The 12,256-nt window shown below is 33.5% G+C and overlaps 1 pseudogene; it reads left to right on the top strand.

Annotated features, from left to right (window-relative positions):
- The first annotated feature begins 6,170 nt into the window (after positions 1–6,170).
- Positions 6,171–8,125, top strand: LOC132166286 (UPF0481 protein At3g47200-like; annotated as a pseudogene).
- The last annotated feature ends 4,131 nt before the right edge of the window (positions 8,126–12,256 follow it).

Genomic DNA, 12,256 nt, shown 5'->3' with positions numbered 1-12,256 from the left:
AAATTTAATATATGAATTCAAAGGCAAGCGGAAAAATTAAGAGAGTTTACAAAAAAACTATCAGCACTAATCCTGAAATTGTGTTATTTGATAATATTCTTGAGTCCGAATTGGGTTGAAAAACGCCCTATAAAAGATAAGACAGTGATTCATACGATAATCTGGCCCTTTGTGGACCTTTAATGTGATCCATATATGCATGCACCCATGATCACTAGAGAATGGACCAATAAATTTGAAAAATGGACTTACATCTACTTAGATTTGATTTCTTTTTCTTTTTCTAAGCAATGGAGTTCTCACAATTTATTCGGTTGACAGGGATTGATAATTCTTCTTTTTACAAGATATATATATATATATATATATATATATATATATATATATATATATATATATATATATAGCCCTTTGTGGACCTTTAATGTGACCCATATATGCATGCACCCATGATCACTAAAGAATGGACCAATAAATGTGAAAAATGGACTTACATCTACTTAGATTTGATTTCCTTTTCTTTTTCTAAGCAATGGAGCTCTCACAATTTAATCGGTTGACAGGATTGATAATTCTTCTTTTTACAAGATATATATATATATATAGCCCTTTGTGGACCTTTAATGTGATCCATATATGCATGCACCCATGATCACTAAAGAATGGACCAATAAATGTGAAAAATGGACTTACATCTACTTAGATTTGATTTCTTTTTCTTTTTCTAAGCAATGGAGCTCTCACAATTTAATCGGTTGACAGGGATTTATAATTCTTCTTTTTACAATATATATATATATAAATAACCTAACAAATCCACCATTTTTATTTCTTTTAATAACTTCCAGAGCGAGAAACAAAAATCAAATGCAAAATAAAGTGAGTTTAGGCTTTATTTGTTAATGTGTTTTAGATACTATATATATATGACATAAAATTGGTTTTAATTTATTTATTTATTAATTTTTGTGTTATTTAAAGTGTTTTGTGTTTTGGTTATTTTTGTAAGGATATAAAAGCCCATGCTTTAATAATTTAATTAATCTCACGGTCTTCTCTTGCTTACCATATATGCTTAATTAAAATCCTTTGGAAGTGTGCAATGTATATTGATTATTAATGAAGGTCCCAAAACTTGTGATAGATGACCAAACCGAATATCATTTTTCCAAAACCTCGTGACGGTGGAGCAGTGTCATTATCCACCTAACACGTACACATGCAATTTATGTTTTGCTATTGCCGTTGGAAATGGCCATTCTCAATATGCGTTGTAGCAGTGGTGCAGTGTAAATTATCCCATAACTACCATGATCTCTATCAACGGCTTAATGACCACTGTGATAGCTTAAGGAACTTGTTGAGAAATAATCTCGCATTGTCTGTGGACAAGACTTTGGACATGTTTATAAAAATGAACAACCCTTTCTTATAGAACCAATTTTATAAAATGAGTTAGGCCAACAAATTCTTCAGAACTGTACGTCCCCAGGCAACCATGACAAGCATGTATTTTGGTGATTTTGGAGTGATTTTAGTGTTTGTTGGAATGCTTTGCTTTTAGCTCTAATTAATATTGGATTTGCATCTGAACTTTGTAGTCCTTTTTAGCTTGTGATATGCTGTCGTCTTAATAGGTTTTATCGAATAATTTCATTTGTAAGTTTGTCACCTTGTTTTAGAATCCGTGGACTCAATCTACATTTAAGAAAAAATTAGAATTTTATGCTATGATATGTCCTAATATTTTTCTTTAATTAAATGATTAAACTCATAATTTTTTATCGATTTAAGTTTTTGAAATAAATAATAATTTAATATGGTATCAGGGTAGACTTCTAACATTGTCTCCCATTTACGAATTCTTTCTTAAGAGTTCAAATTTTTCCCAAGCGAGATAGCCATAACAATTGGTCAAGTCCTTGACCTTCAGATTAGCCTCATTTATGAGGCTGCTTAAGCTGGTGTTGAAAAAGCTGTGTACTTAAGGAATCATTAATCTTATTTGAAAGATAGCCAAGTGTGAGACTGACAGAATTTAATTTGGAAGGTTTACATTTTTGTGTGGAGTGAAAAAAATGCATGTGTCTTCCTCAAACATTCAATGTTCTTGTGACATGAAAAGACCAATCAAAAGGTCTAGTTCTCATTTATTACATGCAAACAAAACAAAGTTGGTAGACTTGAAATATACCAATACCCTAAGCATTTCTCCATGAGTGAGTAGAGCTCATTTCTGGATTAGTAAGCCTGCACAACCCCTCAACCTGAGGGAAAACAACAAGGTAGAGTAACAAGCCAGCAACATCCGGTGGTCAATTTATATGTACAGCACAAAGAAAGGCAACCTAAAAAGACTTGGCCAACCATTTATTAGAGAGAGAATTATAAACCCTAATTAAGAATTAGCCCTTGCTCTAATCCAGAAGATGACACATTTTAGCGAGCACATAATCTATACTTGTAAACTTAGAATGGAAGATCGATCCTGCAATTTGTATCGCACCAAAGGGCGTTCAAGTTTTATTTTGTTTTTTAAAAATTACATCTAGACTTTTTGAGTCCAAACCTAAGCTAGGCTCCTCTACCAAAAATCTCCAAAAATATGCATATGGTGAATGAGTCCCAAAACAATTATATAAAAATGGCCTCTCACACAACATAATTTTTGAAATAAAAAAGTTCAGAAATATTTTAAGCCCAAACTCATAAGCTACTATATAAGCCACCAAAGTTTCTAAAAACAAATAAAATTCATACGATGGCCCAACACTACGAAAAAAAATAAATTAAATAGAATGAGTCTTCAAAACATGACATGATACATATGTTTTCATACTTTTTTTGTTTGCCTATTTATTCGGTTCTTTGTAGCTTCATTCCCTCTTTAATGATACATATTACATAAGACTAAATCCTCTAAGAAACTGGTATTCAATAAATCATATTTCTCTAGCTCCTTCAGTTATAATCTCCATCTCCTCTTAGATAATTTCATTGTATTGTGTTATTTTGGTCGGGTCATAAATAAAGTTAACTACTTTAATTGTTAACCTGTGGTTATTAGGCTCCCACACAGACTATTCGCACTTGGGCTGTATACATTGATGCATATGCGGTTATTGGTAATATAATTGCATCCATGTTGGCATTATGGGGATATCACTTTTAGATAACCGCATCCGTATTAAATGATTATTAGCCACTATTCACACGGTTATTAATTTCTATCCATATATTAGGTAATTACTAGGTTAAATTACCAGTTATCCCAAAAGCTTTTGCTTATAGGAAGAGGTAAACAACTTAACCATTATTTTAACAAGTAATAGATCTTTTTGGGACTATTTTAGTTTTTTGGGCCTTCTTTGAGGGCTTATTTTAAACAATTTTGAAAATATTTTGATTTGTTTTTAATATTACTAGCTACTTAATTAAGTCCATCTTTTAAAGTTGATTCCCCATATATGCATGTGATGGTTCATTGATGGGGAGGTGGAGGTGGTTGGACGTTAACGTTGGAGGAGCATATGATGTCATGCCTTATGCAACATTCACATATGAGTGATGTATGCTTCTCTTATGTAATTGAATGGAACGTTTCCCTTGGCATTCATTCCTTTCACAGAAAACTAAAATCCCAACTCATTGGAGAATTAGTTGGAACCATGTGTTTATGATCTACTTATTGGTTTGTTGAAGGATATAGAGTTTTATTTCAACACCAAATATTTGCAGGAATGGGATCCTATATATCCGTTTCTTTTCTTTGGACCAAAAACATTAATATTGGGACAAAATTGTTTTCATCATTTTCAGTTGAGACATTTTCCTTGCTAATAATTCATCCACTCTTGTTGCACTTGTATTTATAGTACTCGAGGTTGGTCCCCGTTAATATCAGGCCTCTTTAGATCAATGCTATAAGTCTCTCTTGTATTCCTTTTGAGTCATTTCAAGAATCATGTGGTTATTAAAATCTCCATTAGACTTGTGATTGATCATTATTAAATTTTGATTAAATGATGATTTTAATAGCCACATCATTCTTGGAGGGACTCAAGAGGGACATAAGAATGACTTTTAGAATTACTTGGCCTCTTTAATATCTCTCTTCTAATATTGATAAAAAAAAAATGGAAAAAAAAAAGGAAAATCAATCATAAAATGTTAGTCAATTGTAATTAGTTTAATAGGGTATGGAAATTGGATAAAATACCTACGTGGTATACAACAAATACAAATAAGTCATTACGCCAAAATAAATGCGGATGCGGATAATAGCAATATCCGCATCAGCATCCACAAAATACAGATAATGGTTTTTGATATCCATATCCACGTGATTAATGCGGATATTATCCGCTATCCGCATTTGAGGTAATGAGCGTTTTAAACCGTGAAGTTGTCATTCACTAATTATTGCTTCTAGTAAATACCAAAAAAAAAAAAAAAAAAAAAAGAAGCATTATTTATACTTGAACGCTATTATTCATATCACACTTGCTAATCATTTTGGCAATAAATTTTCATCACATATATTATTTAATATTTAGCTTCCAGTAAATCTATAGTTGGTGACGAAAAAAAACATTTTAAATCATAATAATAATTATAAGAGTAATGATATAAGTAGGACTAGAGTCCTCATAAAGTCATCCCAACTGTGATGTAGCATTTAAAATCACCATTAAATTTGAAATGATCATTATTGAATTTTGATCTGTTGGTGAGCTACATAGGTTTCCTAAAAAATGCAAAACAGAAAAGAAAGCTGCTGTAGATGCCCCATAGGTTTCCTAAACTATAAGCTTGTTTTCTTCCCTAAATACAGGAAAAATCTTTTTTTTTCTTTTTTTTTTTCTCTTTTCTTTTCTTTTCTTTTTTTTTTTTTTTTTTTTTTTTTTAACAAAAAAAGCAACTCCAGTAGTTACCCTCTAGGTTTCCAGAACTATTGGGTAGCTTATCTACCCAATGAATTATTATAATCCTAAAAAAAAGCAAGCTCACTCTTCTCTCTTCTCACGTCTCCCTTTCTCTTCTTCTTCTTCCTCTCGAAGCAGCCCCTCTCCCCATCATGCCTCTCTTTCTCCTCTCCGATTCTTAGTTAAATAGCTTATCGAGTTTTAAAAAGTAACTAATCATGCTTTATTAAAAAAAATAAATAAATAAATAAATTAGTTGATGCCGTTAGAAAAGTTTATAAAATTCATAATTAATGTGATAAATGGAGGTGGCCAAACTATCCTATGACTTTGGGGGTTGTTCAACCACCCCTTTTGCGCATATCTAGGGGTGGCTCGGCCACCTTTAAGCGGCAAATAAATAAATAAATAAATTGAAAAGCTTGCCGAACCACCCCTAATGGCTTTGGGGTAGTTTGGCCATACCCTTTGACCGCCCTAATTTGTGTTGATAAGGTACATTATTTACAGATTCTATCATTTTTTCTAACAAAAATTACTATATATATATATTTTTTTGCTTATCTTAAAAAGTAATTAAATTTAGTGAGTTATTCGTCAAAACTTCAAACTCGGTAAAAATGCATTTCTTATTATGGCTTTGAAATAACTCTCCATGAGTGAATGGAAACATGTAGCATGCATGGATGTGATGTTTAGTCTTGATATTATCTCTTTGGGAGATAACTAATTGTGAGACTGACACGATTTGTGAAGGTTTACAATTTTTGGTTCACATTTATTTTTTGGAATGAAAACAAATGTGAAAGGTCACATGAAAAGATCAATCGAAACCAAAAAAAAAAAAAAAAAGGGTTTTTTTTTTTTTTTTTTCAGACGGAAATTAATTAAATAACTGAAAAATCAGTTTAATTAGTTTGATAACCCTATGGACATTTCTAATACTAAGCTCATAAATTAGCTAGAGACTTAGTGGTAAGGGATATCTTGAACCATTCATTTTGTGAAAGCATCATGTATTTGTACGAGACCTTACAATGACATCACAACCAAATATTGTGTTTAAATTGTTTATTAATGTTTTTATTATGAGAATAAAAAATAAAAGACAACTATCAAATAATATTAATGTGACAGTCACAACTGACTATGATCATTATTTGTCACGGTGACAGGAAAAGACCACAAAGTACATCATGTGATAATATATATAGGTGCAAGAGGATCAGAGGAGATAGAGGACATATTATCAATAACAAATTATGGAGCTCTCAAATGCATTACATGTGCCTTTCTTGCCAGCGATATTTGCAGGTTTAATTTTGTACTTCTTCATAAGATGTGTTAAAAGTTCCTTTAATGATATGGTTGAGTTTATATATTCATACACTGGATTTTAAATTTACAAATTTATGTTTTCAGTTCAAGCTCACATCCAATTGATGACTTTAAACAAAGAAATGAAGGCTTAGATCATGATATAATTGATTGATATAATTGACTTAAGGATGTTGGTATATATATATGTATATCCTGCGTTTGTCTGAAAACTTCAAATAGTAAAACATTAATTAATGATTGTTATTGTTGCTTTCTCACTAGGAAAAGAAACATACGAGGAGTCGGTGATGATTGACATTCCATGCGAGGAATCTGAGGTATGGTCTGAGTGCTGCATCTACAAGGTTCCCGAGAAGCTTCGTAAGATAAAAGAAGATGCCTACACTCCTAAGTTAGTTTCAATCGGCCCATTTCATGACAGCCTTGTAGAATTGTTCAGTGTGAAAATACAAAAACATATATATTTGAAAAAGTTCTGTTTAAGGACCGGGAAGAGCAAGAGGGATCTTGAAAGCATAATTGAAAGCGAAAAAGAAAAAATCTACCGAAGCTATTCAGAGACCTTTAAACTCATAAGTAACAGTAAAGAGTTTGTTTCAAAGACTTTATTGGATGCCATCTTTATCATTGAGCTCTTCCTGAGGAATTTTGAATGCGAAAAATATGAAAATCTAGATTATATATTAAGTAATGCGTGGATTGAATCACACATAAAGCAAGACTTGATATTATTGGAGAATCAGCTTCCGTTTAGGTTTCTTCAAAAGTTCTATAAAGATGCCTTTGATGGAGAAGAAGCTACTTCCTTTCTTAAGCTTGCCTGTGAGTTCTTCTTCTCCGGTGAGCACCAAATACCCATGGATAAAGAAGTAAAGAATTTCACTGATTTGCAACGAATTTTTCACTCTCCTACGTTCCTAAAACCTTATCCCAAACCTACCAAACTGTTACAAACTAATGTGCGTCTTGCTGGAAAATCCAGCCAACACAAACATCTAATATATACCGCCACAAAGCTGTACGAGACAGGATTGGAATTCGAAGCATTAGTTGACATAGATACCTCTAAGAAATCATTACTTGACATAGAATTTGAAAAGGGTGAGCGCTTGGAACCCTATCCAGTATCCATGCTTGAATCTCTCATGGCTCTTCTCTTGCTTACCATGCTTGAAATCCCTTCGTTGCTCAAAGAGTGTGCAATCTATCCTAAAAGTCCCACAACTTGTTATAGACAACGAAACGGAAGCTCTTTTCCGAAATCTCATGGCCCTGGAGCAGTGTCATTATCCATCAGACACATACATCTGCAATTATGTTTTGCTGATGGATTATCTTATCACCACTCAAGATGATGTGCGTTTGCTCGTCGAAAAAAAAGTGATTGTCAACAGGCGTGGTAGCAGTAAAGAAGTGACTTCTCTGATCAACAAACTTGGCCATAAGATTGTTGAAGGTGAATCATGTTACCACGAACTCTATCAACAGCTCAATGGCCACTGTGAAAACTCTTGGAACCGTCTCGTGGCATCCCTGACAAGTGTGTATTTTAAAGATTTTTGGAGAGGCACTGCAACTATTGCTGGAATTTTTGTCTTGGGCATCGCTTTTGGGAACTTCCTTAGGCCTTTTCTCATGAATTGAAACATGTGTGCTTTAATGTTTGTTGGGGTGATTTGCTTTTAGCTTTAATGGATTTGTATCTCAACTTTGTAATCCTTTTTTAACTTGTATATATATGCTCTTGTCTTAATAGGTTTTAGGTTTTAGGCTTTAGCATAATATTTTCATTTGAAAGTTTGTATCCATGGAGTCTGTATTTCAGCACTATATATATCCTATGACATATCCTAATCTCATTCTTGTGTTTCCTATTAAACTATTAATTAAATACTTAAAATTTATTATTTTTATCAATTAATTTTTTTGAAATAAGTGGTAATTTAACATATTATCAATCAAATTGTAGGTCCATAATTTACCTCCTATTTATGAATTCTTTGTTCAAAGCTCAAAATTTTCCCATATATAGCTTGAAAGCCTTAAATTGCCTTAAATTGAAATAGCTTTAAATTGGCATGTTCCCTATTAAATATATTTCTTAACCCGATCGAGGAAGTTAATAATAATAATTTTTTTTGTTTTTGTTTTTTTTTTTTTTTCCACACATAGGAGTGCTGCTTGAATTCCTTTCCCACATACAAGGGATTCAAGGAACATTTTCAAATGTGTGCGGCTCTCCTTCGGTTACAGACCCTCCAATTTCCTCCCTCAGTCTGGATCTAAGATGCATGGATGCAGATATCAGAGATTGAGAGAAAAGAAACGATGTTTCTAGAATAAAGAAAATATATTATTTTACTGATATATGGAAAGACTAAAGAAATTTCTTGTATAATATATTTGAATAGAGAAAAAAAAAATTTAATTCTCTAGATTTAGAAAAAATCGTTACACATGTATTGCTAGTGCTCTAATTAAGCGCAGATATAGAGTCACATATGGACTTTAACATCATCAGTTCTTGTACGAGAGATGGAACTAGTTCATGTTATTTCTTATGTATAAATGCATTTTTGATCGTGGTGGATAATTTGAAGCTTTGACAAATAGCTCCTCGAAGTTTAAAAAGTAATTAATCACTTTGTAGAAAAAAAAAAAAAATTAGATTTTGCCTCTATCAAAGTTTATAAAATTCATTAATAATTTAATATGATAAATGGAGGTGGCCAAACAACCCCATACTTTTGGAGTAGTTTGGCCACCCCTAAATGACAAATAAATAAATAAATTGAGAGGATACCATAGGGTAGTTTGGTCACCCCTTTTGACCACCCTCATTGGTGTTGATATAGCACATTAATAGATTTTGCAATATTTTTAACAAAAATTACTAATTTGTTGTTGTTTTTTTTTTTTTTTTGTCTATCTTAAAAAATAATTAATTACTATTTTGTCAAAACTTCAAATTACATGGACTAAAATACATTTCTTAATCTTGCATTGAAATAACTCTCCATGAGTAAATAGAAAGAGGTAGCATGATGTGATGTTTAGTCTAATCTTATTTCTTTGGGAGATAGCCAAGTGTGAGACTCACACGATTTTGGAAGGTTTACAATTTTTGGTTCACATTTTTTTTGTGGAGTGAAAACAAATGTGAAAGGTCTCTTGTCGCATGAAAAGATCATTCAAAAGGTCATGTTCGTCTCATTTATGAGATGCATGCAAACAAAACAAAAATCGTTAGGAAACAATATTTATATTCAAGACTTTTACTCTAATATAATGTTAAATTAATAAAAAAAGAATTATAAATTTAACTATTTAAATAATAATATAATTAACAACACATGAAGTATGATATTAGGATATGTCATAGGATCATTTTAGGGTTTAGTGCTAATGTACATATCATAAAATTCTAATTGCGGAAAGGAAAATGCTACATTTACTAAAATTTCTTTTCAAAAATTGGTTTTTAAGTGATGCATCACCATTTCATGAGCAAGCTCCATTAGAATATGCCATAGGATGCTAAAACAATGTGACAAACTTACAAATGAAAATATTTGGTACTAGATCATAAAGCAAGACTTGATATTACTTGAGAATTATCTTCCTTATAGGTTTCTCAAAAAGCTCTGTAAGTTTGCCTTCAATGGAGAAGAAGCTACACCCTTTCTTGAGCTTGCATGTCAATTCTTCTTCTCCGACAAGAACCGAATATCCATGGAGAAGAAAGTAAACCATTTCACTGATTTGCAGAGGATGTTTTATTGTCCCACAGACCTAAAACCTAATCCAAAACCAACCAAAAATATCAATGGTATACAGCCACAAAGTTGTTTGAAGCAGGATTGGAATTTGAAGCAGATTTGTCAAAGACATCCTTACTTGACATAGAATTCTCTAAAGATAAGTGCTTGGAAAGCTATCCGTGCTTCAATCTCTCATGGCTTTTCTCTTTCTTACCATGCTTCAAATCCTTTCCTTGCTCGGAGAGTTTGCAATGTATCTTCAAAGTCCCACAAGTTGTATGCCTAAACAAAGGGAATGATTCTAGTATGCGTGCTGCTCAATATTGAGCATTGGGTACGTCTTGGACTAATTATTTCTTCTAATATTAAAATGCCCCAAAAAAAGTAATCAAAACGATGGATATGAATGAAAATGGATGGAGGAGAGATTGATTTTGAGGGTAGGCTCTTGGGGATTGAGGTCCCCTGCAACGCTCGTGTCATACTCACCCAATTAGCTGGATTGAGGTCCCCACGTGTGACACGAGCCAGCAAAGGCGGCTAATGAATTTATTTATTTATTTTCTAATTGTTTTTAGGATAAGGCTGTGATTAATTCATTTGGTTTTTGAATTTTGGCAGTAAAGAGGTGTAAGCGAGAGGGAGAAAGCCCAAGTGTTGGCATCAAGAGGAAGAGTTCTGGTGCTCAAGCATTTCTTGCAAGCAAAATTTGCAGGTTTCTTTCTTCCTCCTTTCACTTTATTATGTTTAAGTGTTTAAAATTCTTTTACTAATCCAGTTGAGTCTGTTAATAGATTGATAGTAGGATTCATTGTTAAAAAATAATAAAATAAATTCAAGTACTATTCACAACGAATAATATAAATTTTAACTTCTTGTTTTAATATCTTAAGAAAATAATAATAACAAAAGTGTTAAAAGTATATAAAAAATATAAAGAGAAAAAGCAAGGAAGAAAAATACAGATTAAGGTAGTTCGGCCTATGGCTTACGTCCACACGTCAAAACCTTTCTTGGCTACATCTTTCATTCACTTCATTGAAATTGAACAATAAAATGACCTATTTATAATTGAATGAGGCCAAGAATACAATAAGTACATATTTAATATGTAATCTATAAGAATTAAAAGAGTTACATAATAAATATGTAACTTATGAGAATTATGGTTTTGACGTTTTCCCCCCTCCCCCTCCCCTCTCTCTGCTAAGGTTTCTTCTCTAGCAGAGAGTGCCGTCGGAGGGGGAGAACAAAGGTTCTTCCCCTCCGGCCCTCCTCCCCCCTCCCCTCTCATCGCCCTCTTTCTCTTACGAGCTAGCCTATTGACCTGATGCCCTAGCTCTTTGGGCGATTTTTTCATTTCCCTTCCTCTCCGCCCTTTCCCACTCCTTTGGTCCCGTTTTTTGCTTTTGGCTTTTCGATCGGCTGTTTTGTGCCCGATCTACTTTCCTTGCCAGACCCACGTCGTCGCTCGCCTCTCCGCAGGTCCTCTCCGGCTCCGTCCGGGTTCACCATTACTTGCCGCGGTTGTTTCCTCGCTTTCCAGCCATTTTCTCCTAGCAACCTTCCTCCCCAACGTGGTCTCCGTTCTAGTTTTCTTGTTTCTTTGTTTTCTCTTGTTTTTTCTCATTTTCTTGTTTTTTGTTAGAGTTCGTGTTTGTTTCTTTCTGTTTTTGCTTTTGTTGTTTCTTCTGATTGTTTAGGTACACTTTGTGGGTGATGATCTTGGGGTTTCACTCAAACTTCCCCCTCCATTTGAGTGTGTCGCCAATCTCCTCCTCTTGCCGTCCTCTTCTGGGCCTTTTCTCGCGCTCCCACCGCGATGAGCTTTCAACGCCCCCTCCCGTTTTCGGTGAGAGCGTGATTGGTTCTTCTTTCCGATTGCTATCACCCTCTTAGTGTGCTTTTTTGTTGTTTATTTTCCTATAATTTTGTCTGGCTTTCCTTGTGGTGTATTTTTTGTCTTGTTTTGTTTCCCTGTAATCGGCTTTGTTTTTTTGCTTATAATAATGCTCGGTCTTCTCTCTCGCTCAATTTGCCCGCTTGATGCCCTTCGGGTTTGCTGCTTTCGTCCAGACCTTTGGGTTGTGGATGTGAACGTTATCCTGGCTTTTGGGTCGAGGAGGATGAGTTTTGGCTTGGGGTTCTCTGTCCTTAGTGCCGAGGAATAAGAGTTACCTATGCATTGATTTGAGCCTGTTTGGCGTAGATCTACTATTTAATTTGAAA

Source organism: Corylus avellana, chromosome ca11 (genome assembly GCF_901000735.1).
Source record: "Corylus avellana chromosome ca11, CavTom2PMs-1.0".
In the NCBI taxonomy this organism is placed as follows: domain Eukaryota; kingdom Viridiplantae; phylum Streptophyta; class Magnoliopsida; order Fagales; family Betulaceae; genus Corylus; species Corylus avellana.
The sequence above is the reverse complement of the archived record's forward strand: the minus strand, read 5'-3'. Positions and strand labels throughout refer to the sequence as shown.